Genomic DNA, 24,735 nt, shown 5'->3' with positions numbered 1-24,735 from the left:
TGAGCCGTTTGCCCGGAAAAAAACATCGGTGGATGTTTTTCCTTCTTTAGAAATAGACGTTTGTCCGGAATAAGGCGATTTTAGATTTGATCCCTTTTTCAAAATCATTCAATGTTTTCAAATCAAATCTGCCTTCTTTTAATCAAATGATAAAGTATCAATAAGAAAACACAATTTTTCTGTTGACCAATTTGTTAATTCATTTTCCTATTGTGAAAAAACTGCGAATCAAAGTGGCAACTCCGAGCAAGGCCGGGTACATGTCGCTAGTATGTGATAAAAATTACTTTGTAAAAACTAAATATTTCGTTTTTTTGAAACACACACTTAGAGTCATATTTTTTATGAAAGAATGAGTCAATCATACTTCAATATATGTTATAGCGGAAGATTAATATGAATCTCTGCACAGTGAGCCAAGACGAGAAAAAATGAAAAAAAATAATAAAAAAATAGTAATAGTAGTAAATAGTAAAGAGTAAATAAATTGATTTCAGATAATGATATGTAATATTCTAACCAAAAATAAATATTCGTGCAACGCTCACGTGTTATAGTTAGCTAGTAGCATAGAAGAGGAAGAGAATGATTATTTATAGTGCGGAGACAATAAAATTTAAATCAGCATCAATTATAAATTAAACTGTTCCAAAAAACTCCAGTACCGTCAACTGGGGGGAAGATGATCATTTTTAAGACAAAACATGCAATAACAATGTGTGTTTACATTTTAAATCGAAACAAATATTTTCAAAACATGTACTGCTATACGTTGCAATAATCAACAACTTTAGTTTTCTGAAATGCGTTCGCATTTATTAAAATAAATTAAATTATCTCTCAGTTTTTGAGTAATCTGGTTTGGGGTGAAGTTGATCAAGACAGTTCTACTAAAATCATTATGACCTATTAGTCAAAATACACGAGGTTATTTGTATGAATGTCGAATTTACTACGTAAAGAAGTCTACGAAGTCAATATTTGAAACGAAAATAGCGTCATTTATGACTATTTCTCTCTTTCTTCCACAAAATACTTTTTCATGATTATAATCGAAAAACTCGGATTTCTACCTAGCGGTAACATTACTTGAACGGAGAATACTGTTTACTACAGTTTCATAAAAAAATTTGGCACTTTTGACTGACACTTCAACTGATCATCTTCACCTCAATGATCATCTTCCCCCCAGTTGACGGTACTTCTGAAAATGTTACAGCGGCATATGTTACAGCGGAAGGCTTTTATTCAATATTAAACATCTTCTTCTTCTTATTGACATTACATCCCCACACTGGTACAGAGCCGCCTCGCAGCTTAGTGTTCATTAAGCACTTCCACAGTTATTAACTGCGAGGTTTCTAAGCCAAGTTACCATTTTTGCATTCGTATATCATGAGGCTAACACGATGATACTTTTATGCCCAGGGAAGACGAGACAATTTCCAACCCGAAAATTGCCTAGACCGGCATCGGGAATCGAACCCAGCCACCCTCAGCATGGTCTTGCTTTGTAGCCGCGCGTCTTACCGCATGGCTAAGGAGGGCCCCGCTAAAGCCCCGTTAACATCACACAATATGCGAAAAAATGATGATTTCTAGTAATGGTGTGATATAGTCAATACGTGTCTAATTTTTATTTCCAGTTCTTTTATTTCTAAATCAGCTTTGCAGATTTTGAATCTCTGATATGCGGAAAGCTTCGGAAACGTTTAAATAAAGGGGGCGTACTTTCTTCAAAATTTCATGATATTTCGATTTTTTAGAGCATTTTGTGACATCCTGCTCCAAATAAATAAAAAATAACATATTTTGAAGGAAACAAAATTTACATGGTGAGAAGGTGAGTTGAAAAAGCCAGGAAAATCCCTCACTAAATAAAGGTATAAACGAAGATGATTTATTGATATTGTGGGGCCATAAACAATTTAATGCAATCTCAATCACTGTGAGAGCTTAATAATCGTAATTTTTTCATACTAAAGAATTATGGCTCCGGAAAGCCTTATACACGATTAAGCCTATCAAGTAAAAAAACTATTTAAAAAATCCTAATATTTGCACAAATTTTTTAGATTATGTGAATTTCTCGTCAATTTGTTTTATAATTCTGGAAATATTTTAAAGATTTTTTAAAAATTCATTTAGATCTGGAAGGTGTTATTGAAATATTGAATGAAGAACGCACGAGCTCACTTTTGTTTTCAACAGAAACTACACTGCCCATGATCGCATATTTGTAACATTTGCATTTTGGTTGATTTTGTAAATTGTTTGTCAATCCTCCCCACAAACTCAATCATTTCCAGCTTACCACAGATAAGCAAGATAGTAAAGCCTATTTTACTGTTGTGGGATTAGATGCAGTAAATTGAGCTTTCTGAACGATTCACAGGCTTTTTACAAAATGAACAAAAATGCGAGTGTTACAAATATGCGATCATGGGCAGTATAATATTCTGTGAGAAATTCTTGTAAGTTTTACGTCAGAGTTTTAAATTTCTGTAATTACGCTTAGTTAGTGGGAATTCCAATGGACCCTAAAATGAACAAATCTAGGAATCACGCAACTATTTTTTTTTAAATTATAGTATTTTTATTATTTTTTAAGTTCGTTACTATTCTTTCCACAAGTCTATGAAAACAACTAGGGTGGGTGTACCAATTGTCGCCATACATAAAAACAACTATTTTTTTAAATAAGTAAAAGACATGTGGGTGGACTATATATATATATATCAAGCGAAAGGTTGTACTTCCTTCTCCTTAGAACAGCTCTGAAAACCACAATAAAATTTGATATAATCCTCAAAATTAATTTATCCATAATAGGAACGCATGCACCAGTTGTGGCACTATTCTTAATTTTGGTTCCTTATTTGGCAAATCCCATTGTTTTCTTATGGGATTGGCCAAATAGTGACCACTAGTGCGACAACTGGTGCAAAGGACGTCAAAAATTAAGCAAAATCAATTTTTACAATTATGCTTTGCTTGTTTTGGAGGAGGTCAAAGGTTTTATCGTATCATATGAATATACTTTATCGATATGACTTTGGTTTACGACGATTTGTTTGGCCATTTGGCATATAAAGCACTAGTGTGACAACTGGTGCTATAGCCACAACTGGTACATCTAGCCTATTCTTCCTTATTCCACAATTTTATATCTGTTCAGATCTACGTTCTGCATATCTCTACAGCAAGACTGGAAAAGATATCTTTAAGTTACAAGAGGCCGAGCTTTGTTGAGCAGTGAAATCTAAACATCTGGACTTGTAAGGACATTCTACTAAAACCTTTATAAGAATTTGATCAACTGTTTTGCGGCATACTTGAATAATATCCAATTGATTCTAATCTCTAATTTCTATTTTGGAAAGGTTTACAAAAGAATTATCGTTTGAACTATCTTTTGCTGGATTTAGGAGCATACAATTATGGGGGCCAATAATATGTGTAAACAGTCACGACTATTATTCTTTGAATTGTGGTCGAGAAAGTTCCAACTTCGTTTAAATATGACCGTAGTTAGATGTCAGAACGTGAATGTATAGTTTTTCTAACAATCTTGGTTTAATTATTAAACTAGAATGTTTTCACGCTTTGCAAACACCTAATTAATTATTGGCAAAGGAAGTGATTGGCAATAAAAATCTGACAAATCTATGGACTTCACATTTTGCAACGACAAGTTCGATACTTGGCTGAAAAATTTACTATTTTGTAATTCTATTTTCCAATTTTCTGAGAGGGGCACAAGTTCGTCTGGGAGGGGCCAGGCCCCCTGCCCCCCCCCCCCTTATTTAAGCCAATAGTAACACAAAAACGTATCGAGTTAATTCAGCCTTAAAAAAGGCTCAGTAAACTTACATAAACTTAGGTTTCTGAATAAAACTCCGAAATTTACTCTATACCTTATGTAAAACTCCTCTTTTTGCCATAAATGCACAAAGTGATTTAACTATTGATTGAACCCTTCGTGGGATACGTTTTTGTTCATAAAAATCAAAATATTCTTTGTCGATCTGTTGAATCTGTTTAGATACCTTTTTAAATGTTTGAAGGAAAATCTGAAAATTGACAAATTTCTGTAAATCTTATATATAAAAATGAAATGGTCTGTGTTCGTATCCGCATAACTCGAAAACGGCTGCATGGATTTTTTTCATTTCTTCAGCAGAAACATTCGTTATAGTTTCCGACGGGTTTTTATGATATTTCCTAATGGGAAAATTACAAGTAAGGTTGAGCAAACCGTGAAAACTAAAATTGTGATTCCTATGCGAACTTTGCATGGGCAGTTCTGAATGCACATTCTCGCCTACTATGCAGGACAACGTCTGCCGGGTCAACTAGTGTATAATGAAATTCAAAATTTTTTAACGCAGCCTTTTTAAAACTACGATCGGAATGCTCACTGCAACAAGCGAATGAAAACTATGTGTTGTTTTGTTGATAAGGTATTATCAAATTTCTATCCAAAGTTTTATGGTTGAGAAGCAAGCAGTTTTGCATCCAAAACCTGTTTCTGTACTCAGTTCGACAGAGACTGCATGTTGGCACCGACAAGTGACAATACGCGACGAAACTCACTAATTTGGGGTATTCTACAATTAATACACACGGAAAAAAGATATGAACACATATGAAATACTTGACGTTTTTCTTTTACGAACAAAGCATCATGGGATGACCAAAAAGCAGAACACCAATTAAATTGATGCATACATTTCAGTCATCAGTTTCGGTCAGTTTTGTATAAAGTACCTTCCATGAAACTACTTAGGTCGTTAACAAATTCTCAATCCAAAACGATTAGCGAGAGAAAAATCATTTATTAATTACATCCACTTTAGTTGCTCATCACTGATCACGAGGGAAAAATATATCTCCGAAAAGATATTTGATAAAACTCGAATAAATAATAAATTTCCAATAGAAGTCGTGCTAGAGATGATGAACGAATCAAAAATATTTTGTTAGTAGCTTCATTTTATAATTTTCAGAAGCATTATTTAAAACTGATTTTTATTTCACCAAGTGGATCCTCTCAAATGGTTTATATTGTAGACAAGTTCAATACTTTTCTATTAAAACGGCTTTTCTTATACAAGCTTATTAACATGTATTTATAGTTTCCCAGAAAAGATTCTCTTAACACTCACATAACGCTTACCTTATTTATGCCTTCACTGGAAACAATTCAACCTTGCATGTTATGAACTTGAATCTGATTAACACCGCACCAGCAATGATTCCACAGAAAACCCCAAGTGCACTTTCACTATAATATCAATTCATTAGCCTATCAGCCACCAATGACCATGAAAACTGCCTGTTTCTCTGGGAAGACCGCCACTTTTGGGCTACCGTCTTGAATCGCGGTCACAACAAAACTGACCAAAGTCCACAGCACGCTAGGCGGTTTCACTGGAACTCTGATCCTTAATTTCCCGCCCGACCAGCACAGCACCACTGGGACACCCTTTCCCCTTTGGTTGGCGTTTGTTTGGTTGGTAATCTACGTCACTTCAAGGCACCTCAAGTAGCTACCTCAATCCGACACCTTGCGATGCCGTATCCTCGCGCAACACCACACAAAGGGCGACTTCCACTTGCTGCCACTTGGCACATACCTAACCAAAGCAAGCGGAAGAAGGCCAGGATATGGAGAACCCTTCCAGCGGCAAACAACTTCAAAACTATTAGGAGCCACCGACCGACCGACCGCCCAGCGAACATAAAGGAGGAGGCTCGTTTCGTGTAGTGGTGCCATTTCCCAGTGCGCGTGCTGGATGTCGCCATATTACCTGATCCCCCCACCATCGCACCAGTTGACTGTTGTTTAGGAAAATCGACCAATTATATCGTGGTGTGCTTGTCGGGACTTATTTGGAGCACAAGCTCAGAAATATGATTTGATTGTTTGGGTGCAGTGTGTTTAAAAAATGGCAGGGAAATATAAGAATTAGCAAATACCCTACTTATTAAATTATATTAACTAGAAGAATTCCATAACCAAATCATATCCATTCACACTGTGAAATTTCATTGTTTTTTTCCAATTACAAGAATTATGTATGAACCAATATACCAATGGTAATATTAGGAGTGCGCTACAAAGCCAAGAGTAACAAAAACTCATTTTTCAACATCTGTACCAAACATATACATCCGGTGAATAGACCGGAAGAAGGAAGCTCATAAAGCCCGAGTCGTCACGCATAACTAGCCATTTTATTCAGATCGATATATACCACATCCAATGTAGAATAAAAACTGTATTGCTCAAGCGTGTTGGTCTTACATTGTTTGAGTACAGAACAGATTTCCAAATATATATTGCTATAAATACCTTCGTAACTATAAACTCTTCTATACATATACTCATCAAACAACCTTTTTTTATTCGAGGAACATATTTCAACGTATATGATGCAAATATTTGTTATCAAATAGACAAACATTCACCAACCCTCTGTGATTTCTTCATATCGAAATATAAACAACGCAGTCATGCTAGGCTCCTGGGGGTGATTTTATGATTGTAAGTTGATAAATGCTACAAAATGTGTGCGGCTGAAGAGCGCCCTGACACATGTTGAATCTAGTAAAGAAATACAAGAAACCTGAGCCCCCAAACGGTTGATCGTCATGTGATAACCCCCCAGTCTTGTAGCAGAGCAGATACATAAAGCACACGGCTGTCAGGCTTTGGAGCTCTGGCTTATCGAGGCATTAGCTCTTGTGTTGATGTGAATGTTATTTCCATCGCTAACATGCAATCCATGCGGTCGCATTCTAGTTTAGAACCGGCTGCTGACTGGCGCGATGTTGGGTTGACTGTTACTAAACACGAGCATTTGCCTCCCTGTACAAGACGAAGGAGTGAATTTCAAAATGGAGTCAAACGTATACAAGCCATTACAAACAGCTGAAATGCTTCTTGGGTTTCTAGTTCCAAATTGACTTGAGAATTTCATCGCCCTGTTCATCATATAGTTATGTCTGTGCGAACCAGCACTAATGGAGTAATAGTCACGCGACATTCATTTCAAATGCACAAATGTGATTATAATCTGATATAAATGGCATCTATTTAGAATGAGTTTAATCGAACTGTCTTCTACCAATTTTATCAGCACCTTCAGTTTGAAGATTATGTGCATCGATGGCACACATTTTTTCTCAATATTAGGTCAAGGATCAGGTTTCAATTTTGGTTTCTTCTATTTTCATCATGAAACCTTATGCGTTTCTAACAAAACTAATAAGAAAACCATTGAGTTACTTAAAACGTTGACGTGATGTATATAAATCCAAAATTGAGCACATTCTAATTGAAATGATGATTGGAGTAAGATAAGACAAGAGCATTGGTGAGGTAAGAGTACTTTTTCAACCTTACGAGGCCAAAACCAAAATCAGCCCAACTCCACTATACCTACCTATTTAATTACTTCTATTGTGCCCTTCCGCGATTGGTAAATGTAACTGCTATATATTTGTTATTTTTCAAAAAAAATGATTTTTGTGAACAGAGCAACATTACCTCGTTATCGAGACCATTTATTTGACAATTTTAGTGCAAAGACTTTTTTTTATCAATATATCCCTATGTTTTAGGCACGTGAAGTCACAGTCGAGCCAATCACCAGGCGGTTTTTTTACTAATTTTATTGGCTTATTATTTAAAACATCCATTCATCTTTTAGATTAGGTGTTCTGTGTTCTCCAAACACCTAATAGTTATTATGAATACATTTCCTTTGCCCCAACCCCCCTTTCTGGCATTGCAGCAACTAGTTCATATTGGCACAGTATGCAACATGGCTGGTCTAAAAGTTTGTTTGTAAATCAAAAATTTGTTCTTAAGAAAGACACAGCTTTGATTTTCGATAGTGCATTCGATAGTGGTTCATTATTCGCACACCGCCAAAGACGGTCCTAAGCACCCGTCTCTCGAATACTCCGAGTGCTTGCAAGTCCTCCTCGAGCATTATCCATGTTTTTTTGACCGCAGTTTCTTCTGGAGCCCGTAGTAAACCCGACTTCCACAGATGATGCGTTTTCGTATTTCACGACTAACGTACCTCGGCTATTACACCCGGCTCTCCGCGGTCTATACTGTCGTATGCCGCCTTGAAACCAATGAACAGAGACCTGGTATTCACGATACATTTGAAGGATTTACAGTAAAGACATCTGGTCCGTTGCCGAGCCGGCGTCAATGAAGTCGGCTTGATAACTTCCCACGAACTCATTCACTAATGGTGACAGACGACGGAAGATGATCTGGGATATCACTTTGTAGGCGGCATTAAGGATGGTGATCGCTCGAAAGTTCTCTTCTCACACTCCAGCTTGTCGCCTTTCTTGTAGATGAGGCATATAATCCCTTTCTTCCACTTTCTTTCCCAGATTCTGACTATCAGTTTGTGCAGGCAAGTGGCCAGCTTTTCCGGGCCCATCTTGATGAGCTCAGCTCCAATACCACCCTTACCAGCTGCTTCATTGGTCTTTAGCTGTTGGATGGCATCCTTAACTTCCCTCAAGGTGGGGGCTGGTTGGCTTCCATCGTCCGCTGAACTGACGTAGTCATCTCCTCCGCTGCCTGTATAGCATAGTGACGGTGTACTTGGTAGATTGGACACTAGTGATACTAATGTTTTTCTTTTGAAATCCTTATTCAGATTCCTTTTTGTGAAATTTCTAACGTCACAGAAAGGTGATCTGAGTCAAAACCAGCATGAATTACCAATTGGCCACACAGCTGACTTGAATCTATCAAAACCAATTCCATTGTTGAAGGAATTCAAGCGGTTGAAAAACAAGTTGGTCTATTAGGACATTGAATCGTGTCATATCCCGCAGAACCATCTTCAAAAATAATATTTTACCGCTGGAATTGCTTTGAGCATTGAATTTCGGAGGCGCATAGTGGCAAATTGTACGTACTTTGGACTCCGCAAAACGATCCAATCCAATAAAGTTCGCCACCCTACCAAACTGACTATCTCACTAATTATACTGGCCCGAAGAGAGCTCAAGAAACCTGAACAATGCTCGTCCAGGATCAACGCACACTTGGTATTTTCGCGAGGAAAGTGTTGCGAACTATTTATGACGGGGTTCAGATGGAAGACGGTACATGGAGGAGGTGAATGAACCACGAGTTGCAATAATCGTTCACACTGCGAAAATCGGAAGACTGCGATTGGCCGGGCACATAGCCCGAATGTCAAACAAACACCAGATGAAAAGATGCTGGGTCATTAGGCCAAATGGTCATTAGATCATATAAATATTAAGAAGTGATATATGGAAAAGGGGATGTATTGATAAGTGAGAAACTAGAAGTGAGATATGGAAAAGGAGATGTAGTGAGAAGAAGTGAGGATTGAAAAGTGAGAAGTAAGTAGTGAGAAGTGAGAAATGAAAAAAATGAGAAATGAGAAGTGAGAAGTGAAATGAGGGTGAGATATAATAAAAAGAGTTTATCAACCGTCTAAGACGAATTAAGTACTCTCTCAAATAATTATTTGGTGGAATTAAATGGAGAGTACTTAATTCGCCTAAGACGCATCATCGAAACAGCACTCACACCTTTTAGCAGGAAGTCTGCACCGACCGCTTTTTCGGCTCGACACCATCGAAGCGACAATCATCAGCCGAAGCCTAGCCAGTACATCAGCAGTCCACCCTACAGACCCGACAAAGCAGCAATGCTGAGCAGATACCGGCAGCAGCAGCAGAGTCGAGCCGAGACCGGCCGGCATCGGTGCTGAGCCGAGACAGGCTGAAGAAAAGCCACATGATGCAGCATGTATGTCCAAAAAACAAACGGTTCTTCAGAGAGCCAATAATAGAGATCAATGCTTTCAATACCCTTCGGGATAGAAATTGTACTTGGGTGCCAAATCCAATATTCTAGAGATAAAATTTTATGCGTGATTTTCATAAATAGCGTCAAAACTAACAGTGGATAATTTTTCTGATTTAACCGCGAAGTGGACGAAGGACTTCGCTTGACCATGCCTTTAAAGATTCACAAGATGTCCAAATCTCTAACATAATCTTATTTGGATAAAAAAACACCGATAACAGCTCAAGCATTAATAAACTATCAATCGATTTTTCTTCAAATGTTGGATTTTCTGGCATTGATAAAAAAATATGTAGATAAACATTGTTTGATACTGACCGCACACAAAGCGAACGTGACTGAATGATCGTCCCATGTTACCAATTCTAAATCTTATCACCCGAAATCTCATGTCCGGGTGTTTCCTTCCTTCTACTACTAACAATGTTGTCTCAGAAAAGAATACCCTACTTCCCACCTGAACTGTAATTCTAAGCTCACTTGCTCGGCTTATTGGCCTGTATCTAGCGGAAAGTCCCGTTAGGAAATAGACGCCAGCAGCGAGCAACAAGCGTAAAAAAGAAGAAGACCTTCTCGAACGCGTTGATGATGATGACGCTTTGGCTGACAAAGAAGCGGGATACAAGACACTAGCTGATTGGCCCACCAATTGGGAAGCAGAGAAGATTCAAAATAAGGTATAAAAGAAAAGTGCATTCGCTCGCAGAGCATTCATAGGGATGAATGACCGCCTGAGTTAATATCCCTCAAAAACAAACCATCATCATCATCATCGCAGAGCATTCAGTCTTTTTTATACCATCACTAGAAATTCGCGGTTATTTGAAAAGATCGTTTTCTTACTTTTTGCACTTAGCCGAAGCAAACAGCCTTTTTCAAGGCTCTAAGAGTTAAAAATAATGTTCTCCTTCAGTCGCTATCGCACGGATTAGAAGGCTCTTCAGTGGAAGGGCTGAGACACGGTCTACATCCCCTGCTGAGCCAACTGCAGTGGGAAGGTTGCTACTGTCGAGGCTAATATTTCGTGACCGGACAGATACCTCCTGAATTTTTTTATGATTCTTGTTCGAGGTAGATTTGATTTCTGTGTCGGTTTGATGAGAAGATTTTGCCAAGGAATGGTATGCAACGCCGATTATTTATCCAAAATAGTTGATGTGAGAAATTTGGACATATTATTACCCACTGTTCGTTTTTTGTAATTGTCATAAGTTCATCATTTAGAAGTGAGTAGCAAGATATAAGAAAGAAGTAGACAGAAGAGAAATTAGATAAAAGTAGTGAGAAGTGTGGAGTGAGAAACGAGAAGTGAAAAGTGATACATGAGAAGAAAATAGTGAGAAAGATTGACGTGAGAAATGCGAAGGAATAAATGAAAAATGAGTAGGAAAATGAGTGAAGCAAAAATGGGAAAATCTCTAAGGAATAAAAAAAACAAGGAGAAAGAATAAGGAGCAAGGAAGATGGAAAAAGGATAAAATAAGAAGGAAGAAAGAAGAATGAAAAAGAAACGCGAAATAAGAAAGGCGCAAGAATTAAGAAGGAAAAAGGAGGCAGGAAGGAAAAAGTAACAAGGATAAAGAAAGAAGGAAGAAGGAAGAAAATGAAAAGAAGGAAGGATTAAAAAAAACAGAAGGAGGATATAAGAAGTAAGATGGAAAAAGAAAGAAAGAAGGAGGAAGAAGAAAGAAGGAAGAAGAAAGAAGGAAAAAGGTAGAAGGGAGGAAGAAGGAGAAAGAAAGAAGGTAGAATGAAGAAGGAAGAAGGAAAAAGAAAGAAGGAACAAGAAAGATGGAAATAAGAAAAAGGAAGAAGAAAAAGGGAGAAGAAAGATGGAAAAATTAAAAAAGAAAAAGGAGGAAGGAGGAAAGAAGAAGGAAAATGGAAGACAAACTGATCACTAGAACTGTCTCCGAACGCCGAACAACATATCAGCAGGTTGAAATCGCTGTTATTTTGCCTGTCTTGGTAAGATAGTTCACACACTATCAGCCAAGCCGTTCCTGGGTGGACGTTAGGTAAAATAACAGCGATTTCAATTTCGTGTTGTTCTTCAATGGCCCTCTGCTTACGTTTCAACTTCTATTCAATTTCATACGTGTCGCTCGCTTGCGATAACTTTCAATTCTGTGCTTCATCGTGCTTTACAAACATGCTCCCTTCCACTTTGAGCTTAGGTAGTTCGATCTCACCGACAAAAGCCAATGAAAATCAATCAATAAAATTAGTAAGAAGGAGAAAAAAAAATGGAAGAAAATAGAAGGAGAAAATAGGGAAGACAAAATAAAAAGAAGAGTGAAAGAAGCAGAAAGGAGAAAAAAAAGATTGGTCAACAAAACACGAAAAAAAAAACGAAGAAGGAAAAAAGTAAAAAGAAGAAGAAAACAGAAAGTCGGAAAAATAAAGACGTAAGAAGAAAGATAGTTGAAGAAATAGAAGGCAGAAAGATAAAGGGAGATAAAATATGGAGGCAGAAGGATAAAGGAAGAAAGGTGAAAGAAGAAAGAATTGCAAAAGAGTTCAGAAAAGGGGGAGATGTAAAAATTAAAAATGTTAAAGGAAAAAGAAAGAAGTTGATAAAGCAATGAAGAAGGAAATATGGAAAATTTAAAATGAAAAAATGGAGACGAAAGAAAAGAAATAAAGAAATGAAAAATGATTAAAAAAGCATGAATAAGCATGGAAGATGAATGAAAAAAAATAGTCAGAGGGAGGAAGGAAAAAAGATAGGAGAAGCGAGACAGTTCTACAAAAGAAGTAGAACAAAAAACGAAGGAAAAGAAATAACTTATTTCTTACTTCTAATTTCCCACTTTTTATTACGCATTCGAAGTAATGACCCTCGGCCTAGTGGCCTTTGGCCTAACGACCTTCGGCCTAATGGCTTGACACCGGTAAAATTGTTCCTCGAAAACGATCTGACGGACACAAGAAGGCGAGGTACGCAGCGAGCAAGGTGGATCGATCAGGTATGAGACGATTTATGGGCCCTCCGCAGACTACGTGGCTGGCGACTCGGTGCTCGGCTGCAAGTTGAGTAAAGAAGACTATTGTAAACCCGCGGTACCCGGATCACGAATATAGCATAAACGAAAGTATTTACTGAACAAACTAACTTTATTTATATATTTTTACAGAGAGCAAGTATGAACGTGTTTCTCTCGTGACTACTCGTTTGTTCTGACCGGTAACATGTTCGCCCAAGTGGTGCGTCGTTGACGGAAGTAGGAAAACGCTTTCTCTCGTTCCGGTTGGCAGCGTCCAGTGCTGCCAGGTTATAACAAAGAAGACTGAAGAAGATTATGAACTGTTTAATAGTTGAATAATTCATCTACATTACCCATTAAATAGCGGGCATTCTAATTCATAATTTTCAAAAAAAATATTTGGATTAAAACGAAGTCTACTGAAATCGAAAATACCTCTGCCGGAATCAGAACATTCCTCTGACAGAATCGGAAAACTAATCCGTTGGATTTGGAATATTTCGAAAGATTACTCCTCCGAATTCGGAAGATTACTCGGCCGTAACCGGATGAAATCTCCGTTTAAATCGGAAAATGTCGGCTCCGTAATTAACAAATCCATCCGCTGGAATCAGCATATTCCTTCGCGGCAACTAAAAGATTCCTTAGCCGATCAGGAAGACTTCTCGTCACCGAAATCGGAAGATACATCCACCTGCTGTCGGCAACAGAAAACTCTTCTCCGGGAATTGCAGGATTCCGTCGGAAAACTCATCTACCGGAACCGGAAGGTTCCTTCGCAGGAATCGGGACATTCCTCCGCTGAAATCAAAGAATTCCTCCGCCAGATTTGGAACATTTCTCCGCCAAAATCTGAATTGAAACCGTAATTGGGATATTCTTCCGACAAATTTGGAAGCTATGTGTATGGAAGATTTCTCAGCCGGAATAAAAACATTCTTCCGCCTATATCGAAAGATTTCTCTGCTGGAGTCAAATGATTTCTCCGTCTAATTCCTTCACCAAAATCGGGAGATTCCTTTGTCGGAACCGTAAGATTCTTTCGCCGGAATCGGAAGATTCCTTCGCCGGAGCCATCTACAGCTACATCACAAAACTGAAGGCTTAGTTCGTTCATCTGGCACCTCACATTTGGCACCCTTGATCAATGTATATGTCCTTTTATCAGTTTATATATTTTATCATATCCGTCTCAATCCCTACAAGATGGAAAAGGAAACAGTTCCCTTAGTTTTAATTTTTAAAATAACTTAACTTCCCCCATCACTCTATCTCACTAAGTTGTCTTGCACAAATTCGATATACACTTTTCATTTTACCACAATACATTTTTGATAGTAAAAATTATTAACGCTTATGTTATTATTTTACGAATAATTGTAAAATCATCCACCCATGGAATTATTCTGGCTATTGATGCAAATTTTATCATAACCAATAAACTTTTCCTATAGCCTTTGCAGCTTTATAAAATGTTAAAAAGTAGCTTGATCCCAATGCTCATACATTCCATTTGCTTTCCCCACTTTACCACGTAGTAAAGTTCGTAATCTAAATCGGCTATAAAGGTGGCAATATTGCCTCAAACTACCGTAATAATATGTGATGTACAACCACATATTTCAATCATGTTCGCTCGGATGGATTCAATTAAGCCTGAAACATTGTATTCCATGAAGCGGATATGTATAATAGCTGGTTAAAAATAGCAATCTTTTTGCCAAAGGTAGTTTCGGCAATAATTTATTGTTCAATTTATCTTAGCTTGATCAAGCGGCCCTTTACTTTGCAATTTTGTTGAATATTCCGGTACGGAACACACCTCCGCTTAATGCGATGGGGCGTAAAATGAGTGGTAGGTAAACTGTTGAAGACGCGAAGTTTCTCTGCTTGACTTTTTATAGCTGGGAATATTTTATTAGAAGTTTTTCCCAGAAGGAAAAGGTGAAAAAATTGAAAACATCCACCAACTTATACCCCAGAGCAGCAAACTTCCACATGTATCGGACGGGGTTTAAGCAACGATATGCTATGCACGGAATAAAGCCAACGCGGTCGTGGTGGCTCCACGGTTGTGGCACGTTATTTGTAACTTGTTCCTCATGTCAGATATTTCGGAGCTTCCTTCCCGTTTTAGGAAACCAATGAATATATTAGCGGAAGATAGGTCAAAGTTCATTTCGTTCGATGGTTGTGAACTTTCGTTCGAATTGGATGCGATGCGCTTGTGAACACGAGCTGAATGTTATTAAATTGTAAATCTTTTTATATTTCTTTTTATCTTTGAGGAGAACCAAGATAAGCTTCATCACATCATTTCATCAAAAGAGTTGATGCGGTAAATTAAAAATTGTAAGAAAATATTATTATTATATATTAAAGAAAAACAATAATAATAACATTCTCTTGACGTGTCTAATTCACGAGTATTTTAGAAAACATTCATTTTGAATATGAGTTGATCGGGAATCGCATTTTTGATACTTACATAAAGAAATATAAATACACAAAACAATCCACATTGGGAAGATACAATTCAAAATGGTTTGGACTTGCTGATTGCCAATTATTACAAATATATGTTTAAGGTGATTATACAATCAAGCCAAGTGGTGAATTTCAAATTCACCACACGGCTTTCTACTCCTATTATCAAAAGATCAAATCTAGCGTAGTAATGTTTGTACAATGCTGAAATTAAAGTCGATTGTTCAGTATAAGTAAACAAACGATCTATGGATGTTTCATCCCCATGGGCGTTGTAGTTTTCTCAATTCGTACTCTTGAAAAATCACTAGAAAAAAGCACGTGGTTTCCAAGATGGCCGATTTGTGGCTTTGTTGTATAACCACCTTAAGGATGGTCTAAACCCTCGGCGTATAAGAATAACAAAACCCTTGCAAATCATTCAATCTGTTAGCAACATCAATCGCGATAACTAACTCCGGCGCATATTTATATTTTGATTGACTGGTCTACAAATAGAAAATAAATATGATAGAAACCTGTTTACTAAAAACACAAGCCTCATTCTAAAATCAACACAAATTTACCCAAACGGCTAGTAGAACGTCACATTTCGAGTAGCAAACCGTAAAGCACGTTCCGTCCAGCCAATCCGGAAATACACATATGGTGGCTCCCCAGTCTGCTGGTCCCCTTACTCTAGCCGCGGTCATAGTCAAAACAATCTCCAAGTCCTTCTATTGTAGTTCTCGTACAGGTGTTTTCGCGGACCAGTGTTTTTTCGCACTACTTTCCTTCAGGAAGGGGCACACGCCGGATCTGGGACATAAATTAACGCCAACTAATGTGCGCCAAACATTCAACCGATTACGTAGTGAGTTCTGTTCCACGCGGGGGTCCACTTCATATGAAGCTTCCTCCGAAATAGACTTCGATCGACCACTAGCGGCCTAAAAAAGCATCACTACATACCAACTGCAGCCAACCACAGTGTTGCACCTCGCCGCTAACGTAACTGAAACAGTTGATACCCATTTAGGACGACCGACAATGGGTTGCCACGCTTGAAATAGTGAACACGACTCTCCGCGAAAAGGGCGTCTTCCGACATTAGACCGGCTCAGGTTTACAGCATGAGCGTGAGATCGCTCGTGATTGCAACTCTACTTTTGTGTTGAAGAAATAAAAAATAAAATGTTTGAGAATTTTCTCTTGTAAATTTAACGTAAAGTTTTTGGATTTTCTAAGAAGCTTCGGTTTAAAAAAAATTAATATTTATAGGTCAGCCTAACTGACTTCCTCTTTTTTCTTCACCAGTTGAAAGGAAAATGCTACTGGTGAAAACTGTTTCCGATGTCAGGCTATTACGATGAGTGCTTTCTGCTTCTGTGGGATGCATGTTTGGTTCTAAACAGCATTGTATTTGTGGTGGGAACAAATAAAGCCTATGTTTAGAAGTGTCTGAAACTTGAGAATCATATTTAGCATGCAAACCGTTTATCCAATTTTCAGTCATTCTGTTTGGGGTGTGATAATTTTAAATTAATATTCACGTCAGATTCGGAGTATGTAGCTCAATTTCATTTCAATGAATTTTGAATAAACAATAAAGTTTTTTAGACAGTTTTACCAACTACTGTAGAGATAAAGCGCAAATAAATATCAAAACTGCAGCATCGTGTGAAGCTTTTTACGCATGATATACTGCACCAGGACCTGATTTAGGGGGGGGGGGTGTCCGTGGCCCCGGCCCCCACAATTTTTATGTACCAAAACCAACCTTTTTGTGCATTTTGGGGCCCCCACAACCTATTGGCCCCGGGGGCCCCTTCCAGCTAAATCCGGCCCTGTACTGCACTCAAATCTTCGTAGAATATTTATTGAATATAAAATCAGTCCTAAGCAGATTGAAACCGATCCGTTGGAATTATTTGCACAAGAATTTGATTCTGCACCCCGATCTGCTCCGTCCAGACGACGTTCGGCCTTTATGGTCGCACGTCGTTTGGCTTTGCTCTGAACGCCTTGCTGGATTGCTGCCTGAGCCGTTTCGGGTTAGGCGCAGTCTTTTCTTCATTGACCGTCAGGGCGAAATCAATCGCCTCTTGGGCCATAGTCGCTCCTCCAAGGAAGGAGAAGGCATCGGTTTGCTTACCTTTGGTGGCCTTTGCTCTTCCCACCACACGCCTGATAAACGCATTTTTTTTTAACCGTGATACGCATCCTGTTCTTTTCTTGCGACTCTAACAGCCTGGCGGAGCATCCGAAGATTCTGTTTCAGTTCCTTACTGATGTTCTGCCTTGCGTCCGCGAACTCGATGATATCTTCGAGTTGCTCGGCGACCACCCCCATCCCGGGTAGTGGCCCGCCGATCATGCTGATAGGGCTATGCCCCACTGGGAAAACTCCGATGCTACTATGTAGTTGCAGCCTCCGTCACTTCGCTCCCCGCCTCCCTGAGAGGAGACCTTGCCAAACCCCCCTTGGCAAAGGGGTTTACCACCTCCATGCCTAAAGCAACGTCAAAAAAATATTTTTTGGCGCAAAAGGCACAAATCTCCCAAATTGAGGTGAACGTGCCCCTGGAGCCGACGTTCTGATCCTACTGGAGTAGTCGCCTTCAATGATCCCATGGTTATCTTTGCATGCCTTACGGCATGCAGGGAGGTCATGCAAGGGTTAACACTTACGTGTTCAGAGCCAGATCAGCACAAGTCTGGAAAAGTCATCTGAGTCTATTCCCACCCAGCAGGAAATGCTTGGTGGTACTATTAGATAGCGTCCTACAAGGCCCGCCACGCTTTTAGGGGACGTAAGGCAGCCTAGCCATTAGCCCACTCGCCGTTTCGAGTCAGACACTCCCTTTGAAAGAGCCTGCTTGTGTGCACATGCAGCTTTTTGTAGAGGATTAACAGAGCCCGCTGCCAAGCCCCACCACGACCTAGGCAGCCCCCTAACTCGCAGAGGCCGTGGGGAGGGGTCGTAAAGCCCTTGGACAAAGTCCCTGCTCTCCCTTTCATTTTTCGTCTAATTAACTTAAACTGTCATTCTAGCCCATTAAAACCTGAAAAAGTTCTACTCTACGAAATGGAATCTTCTTTGAATGAATGCGTTTGTCCGGTGTACGGCACACAGAGGAGATGACGCCTTCTTTAAATGGTCGCGTTTGCCCGGTATAAGGCACACAGAGGAAATAATGCCTTTTTAACCCGAGCAACACACTTGTTATAGAAAACTGTGCTACTAGGAAAAAGTAACGCGTCTGCCCGATATAAGGCTAACCGAGATGATGCTTTTTTGCCTTTTTCGTGCCAGTCGTACCGAAAGGCTATCAATTCACTCCAACATCGATCTTTTTATAGAAGGCTCAGCGACCCATAGTGTTGTCTGTCTGTCCGTGTGTATGTGTGTGTGTGTGTGCGTGCACATGTGCCATAAAAAACATTAGCCAATTTTTCACATAGTAATTCTAAACAGATTTCCTCACAACAAGTTACATTCGACAGAAAATAAAGCTTAGTTGATTGATTGCATTCCATAGCAATCGTTTTCCAAAAAAATTTCCAAAAAAAATCTAAATATTAAAATAGTTATAAAATTTAGTAATTAAGTTATAGCATGCCATAAAATGCCTTGAAGTATCAACCCATGCAAGCTCTTCTACTACGACGCATAACGCCATAACGTTTCTGCATCTTCCTGGTACAATAAAAGCTCGCATAAAACGCGATTTTTTGATTGGTTTGTTTAATAATGCACGAGAAAGGCACAATCACTGCTAGGTGGATCAATCTCGGTTTTTAAGTCAACGCTACTTCCCGAAGACAAACAAGATCTCCCTCTCTCTCATACAACCCCTCCCCCAGCCCTCACTCTTTCACTTCCTGTGCCTACCTAATTACTACTCACTCACCCACTCTTATTCATTCACCCACTCTTTCTCACTCACCCACTGTCACTCATTCATCCACTTCCACTCATTCATTTACTCTCAATCACTCGCTCTCTCTTCCCTTACTCTTACTCGCTCACTCACTCACTTTCACTCATGCACTCCCTTTTACTCACTTACTCAGTCTAACTAACTCATTCACTCTTACTCTCTCACTCCCTCTAACTCACTCACTCAATCTTACTTATTCACTCACGCACTCTTTCACATTCATGCGAATCACTCACTTTTCCTCGCTCACTCACTCTTACTCGCTCATTCTATCTTACTAATTCAGTCACTCTTACGCACGCAATTTTATTCATACACTCACTCTTACTCACTTACTCACTCGCTTCCTCTTACTCACTCACTCACTCTTACTCATTTATTCACTCGCTCCCTCTTGCGACTTCTCTGAAGTCAGGCCTTAAGGTCTACACGCGTAATCAGAGATCAATTGACCAGTTTCAAATATGGAGCATGCCCTTTGTGGTACACAGAACAGCATGCGTTCATGATATGTTGCTATGGTCATTTGAGAATTCTCTGAAGTCAGGCCTTAAGGTCTTCACGCGAAATCAGTGATCTGTAGGCCAGCTTTAAATGTGGAACATGCCCTTTGTGGTACATAGAATAAATTGCGTTCATATCATGTGGATATGGTCATCCAAGAATTTCCTAAAGGGAACGTCCACAAATTACGTAACGCTTCGAGGGGGGAGGGGGGGTTGAGTGAAGTGTGACAATCCATATAAAATTTTCAGAAGCTTCATACAAAAAGTGTGACATAGGGGGGAGGGGCTGTCGAAAAATTGCAATTTTGGCGTTACGTAATTAATGGATCTTCCCAAAGTCAGGCCGTAAGATCTACACGCAAAATCAGAGATCTGTTGGCCAGCTTTGAATGTGCAACATGCCATAGAATAAATGGCGTTCATGACACGTGGGTTTGGTCATTGGTCATCCGAGAATTCTCTGAGTCAGGCCTGAAGGTCTACACGCGTAATCAGAGATCTATTGGCCAGTTTTAAATGTGGAACATGCCCGTTGAGGTACACAGAATCGAATGCGTTCATGTCTTGTGGGTATGGTCATCTAAGAATTTCCTAAAGTAAGGCCTGAAGATCTACATGCGTTACCAGAATCTATTAACCAGTTTTGTGGTAGACAGAACGAAATGCGTTCATTTTATGTTGCTATGGTCATTTGAGAATTCTCTGAAGTCAGGCCTTAAGGTCACTTCTGACGGAATCCAAGTTTAAAAGTGCTCGCGTTTTCGGGGGTACACCACTCGGTACGGAAGCAACGCACTGTCATTTTCATTATTTCACGCATGCTGCGACGCAGCAAAGCTAAATCAACAAAAATGACAGTTGTGCGCCGCCTCTGGATAGAGTGGTGTGCCCCCGAAAACGCGAGCACTTTGGAACTTGTGAGTGACCTTAAGGTGTACACCATATTCAAAATGGTCCGAATGATCTTTGTCTTCAGGGATTTCTCGGATATGACTAAGAACACTGTTGTGATCAAATTTTATTCAATGTTCAACAAACGGCATGTACCATATTCAAAAGGGTCCGAATAATTTTTGGATACGCATGTAGACCCTAAGGCCTCACTGCACGGATTTCATCTACTGTGAACGCATTCTATTCTATAATCCGCAAAGAGCATGTATCATATTGAAGACAGTCCGCATAGCCTTTGGTTATGTAAGTAGACCTTAACGCTTTATTCTACGAAATTATTGGATAACTGAAGCTGTAGATCATGTGTAGCACGATAATTGACATTCTGTCTTCTACCCTGTGCAACATTTTTCCGTAACTTCCAAAAAATATGCATTTTAAATTTACACGATTTCTCGAAAATACGCGATTTTTTTACACGGTTTTCTTTTTGCACACACGCATCAATCGTGTAAAAAAAAGAATTCAGTGTATTATCAACTCTGTTTGTCTTATCTAGCAAACGCGTTCATAAAAAAAAGCATTATAAACTCGGTGCGCCTTAAACCGGGAAAACGCGTTCATTTAAAGAAGGTATTATCAACTCGGTTCGCCTTAAACCGGGAAAATGCGTTCATTTAAAGAAGGCATCATCTACTCTGTTTGCTTTAAACCTCAGCTCGATAGAACAGGACGCCTGCCATTATGACGAAATAATGCCGTCATCATATTGCTGTCTACGAACTTTTTCAGTGATATCGACCGAGATGTGGAGGACATAAATAGAAACGTTTCTTCAGCTTCTTATGCCACATTTGGGTAGGGCGGGAATGAGGGGTTTCCAAGCTAAACCAAACGAATTCCTCAAGTGTTCCTAACCGCCTATTACAAGCGGTGATTTATGAGAGTTCTGGTTCTTTTTTTGCCAACAACAACCCCTTGAAAGTTTTCCCTCCAATACGAGCCCACAAATTCCAACCATTCTGACGGGATACTTTCCTTCGTGTAGCAGAACAATTAAACCCCGGTGAGTTGAATCTGTATACAGTTTTGCTATTTTGAAACAGTCCAGCCACTCGAAGCAAAACAATATATGGATCCAATTCCGGTGAACAAACGGAATCCGAAGCAGCACGTGAAAATAAACTTTACGATTATGCTCTTTGGAACTGATTTTTCATGCAGCCATTCCTGCCCCGTGCGACAATCAAACGATGCGATGTACCTACAGTGGCTTGGATTTTTTTAATGCTGAATGTAAGGCAATCTGGCAAATTGATGTCTTTTAACGTAAACGTATATATATTTTTAAATTCACGAGCATTGTCGAAAACTGCGCAATTTATTAAAATACTGTAGAACAGAATTTTGCAAATCTCTACCGATTTACATGATAAAAACAAGTTTTCAGCTTTATCTTGCTATTCATTATTTAAAAATATATTTTCAAATCAAAAAATTAAAAATATGCTTTGAACCGAAATTAATCAATCTAGAGAAAACAACCTAGGAGAAAATGGACAAAAAAATCACAGAATATTATTGAACTGAGTTCTATTTAATAAAATAATTTAAGAAATTTTCTTTTGAAATAATACTATATCTTCTTCTTATTCTTACTGGCATTACATCCCCCACCGGGACATTGCCGCATTGCTGCTTAGTGTTCATTCAGCACTTCCGCACAGTTATTATCCGCGAGGTTTCTAAGCCAAATTACCATTTTTTGCATTCGTATATCCTGAGGCTAACACGATGATGCTTTTATGCCCAGGGAAGTCGAGACAATTTCCAAACCGAATATTGCCTAGGCCGGCATCGGAAATCGGGCCCAGCCACCCTCAGCATGGTCTTCCATTATTGCCGCGCATCTTACTGCTAGGCTAAGCAGGACACCAAATAATACAATATACCCAGTTTTGTACACGGTGAGAAATCATAAATTTCTTGGTTGGCATGATGTTTAGGGAGACTGGGGAGACTTGATCCCCTTTTTTGATTTCCGATGTATCACAGCCAAAAATAAATAAACACACGCGATTTCCACACAGTCTTTCTAAGAAATATAGTATTTAACTATACTGATGTATGACAGTCCTTACATTGTTGTTGCTATTGATACACAATCGATTTTTGGAGTGCTGTCAAAAATCGACTTTTAAAATATTCGGGGGAAATTGATCCCTCTCCAAGAACTTGCTTTGATAAAATTAAAAAGGTGCCCTCAGATTTTTCAAATATTTTTCCTTCAAAATACGCGGAATTTTCGAATTGCTGTGCGTATACATGAACGATTTTTGTTAATGAATTGGACAGCACATGCAATTTTTAAATTTGGGGAGACTGGATCCCCTTTCTATGAGATCTACGCAACAAATATTTTTTTTCCTGCCAACTCTTCATCAAATCTGTCAAATCTACAAAAAATTAGAAGCCTAAGAACAGATTTATATTTTTTTGAATTTTTTCGTTGATGAAAGTTTACCCATTGAACCTTCTAGGACTCGCTTAGTCCTTACCACTCATACAGTCTCGCCTCCGTTGTGTACGATAAGCGTGCTTATTTCGTTAGTGTTGTACCTTTCACAACGGTGTGTGTTATCGATGGTTAAGTTGAAAGACAACATTATAATCAGGATTTTGTTCAAAATTTCCTGTTACTTGAACCACTGGGCGTTGTTGGGCGCTTCTCACGGAAAAGTTGGCCGCTGCTGTGAGCTTCAAAAGTGTTTGAGAGGGCTTGGAGTTTCACGTTTGAAAATAACTCGGCATGTTGGAAAATTTATTGCAATTTGATCGTTCGTCGTACCGTGAAGGACCGTAATTCGTACATCAGGCAATTGGATATTTTGCACCAAATAGTCCGTAAAAATACAATTCGAAAATGAATAACGCATGTGCCAGTTATACAGGTACCTATTGAAGGACTGTGTCTTTACAAAGCAAAGCTTGTTAAAATGGGGAACAAAATCAACACCTTTTGAATAAACATTTGACCAGGAATAGAAAGATTTCGGATCAAGGAGTCTAAGCCTATAGCCAAATTGATGCAGAACATAGCAGCAATGCCACTGTAAAATCAAGATAAATTAGTTTACACAACAAATTCGTATTTGATGGGAATTCTCACTCTTTTTATGTCAATCGTTAAATTTCGTTTTCGTAAATCTCGATGCTTGGTGAATTTCAGAATCACACGGTACACGTGGTGACGTCGTAGCACTGCATTTTTTGTTTTACTGCTTCTCAAATCATTAACTACAGCAGCGGTTCTCAACCTTTTTTCTTGAGAGGTACCCCTTCGCACTTTTGCATCAATTGAGACAACCCCTATTTTTTTTTGCTGTAAATGAAAATTAGTGTAACTCATGGGATATATGAAAAAGGGAACTGAAAACAGGATATATGACTCTCTATAAAGTTGGCTGAAATTTCATTATATCGAAAGAGAAGCTTCCGAGCCTTTTGGAAGGTGGCTTTCGAGCCACTTAAAACGAGGCTTCTAAGCATCTTTGAAGGACGCCTCTGAGCCTCTTGAACGTTGGCTTCCAAGCCTCTAGAAGGATGAATTCCGAGCCCCTTAAGGAGAAGCTTCCGAGCCTCTTGAAGAGAAGCTTCCGAGCCTCTTGAAAGTAGGCTTCCGAGCATTTTTTAGGACTTCTTGAAAGGAGGCTTCCGGGCTTCTTGAAAGGAGGCTTCCGGGCCTCTTGAAAGGAGGCTTCCGGGCCTCTTGAAAGGAGGCTTCCGGGACTCTTGAAAGGAGGCTTCCGGGACTCTTGAAAGGAGGCTTCCGGGACTCTTGAAAGGAGGCTTCCGGGCCTCTTGAAAGGAGGCTTCCGGGCCTCTTGAAAGGAGGCTTCCGGGCCTCTTGAAAGGAGGCTTCCGGGCCTCTTGAAATGAGGCTTCGGGCCTCTTGAAAGGAGGCTTGGGCCTCTTGAAAGGAGGCTTCCGGGCCTCTTGAAAGGAGGCTTCCGGGCCTCTTGAAAGGAGGCTTCCGGGCCTCTTGAAAG

General features: G+C 39.3%; 1 protein-coding gene across 4 annotated transcripts in view; it reads right to left on the bottom strand.

Moving 5' to 3' along the window:
• Positions 1-24,735, bottom strand: part of LOC134211206 (uncharacterized) — a 99,543-nt gene that overhangs the window by 48,636 nt on the left and 26,172 nt on the right. For 2 of the 4 annotated variants that reach the window (XM_062687889.1, XM_062687892.1), the window contains exon 1: positions 5,180-5,595. The exons of 1 other annotated variant lie outside the window; for it this stretch is intronic. The gene's annotated coding sequence lies outside the window, so the exon portion shown is untranslated. Of the gene's footprint in view, positions 1-5,179; positions 5,596-24,735 lie in introns of those variants that run through there. One more of the 4 variants, XM_062687891.1, reaches the window with a different exon arrangement.

The sequence above is a fragment of the Armigeres subalbatus genome, chromosome 2, assembly GCF_024139115.2.
Source record: "Armigeres subalbatus isolate Guangzhou_Male chromosome 2, GZ_Asu_2, whole genome shotgun sequence".
Lineage (NCBI taxonomy): Eukaryota > Metazoa > Arthropoda > Insecta > Diptera > Culicidae > Armigeres > Armigeres subalbatus.
This window is presented reverse-complemented; position numbering and strand designations above follow the sequence as displayed.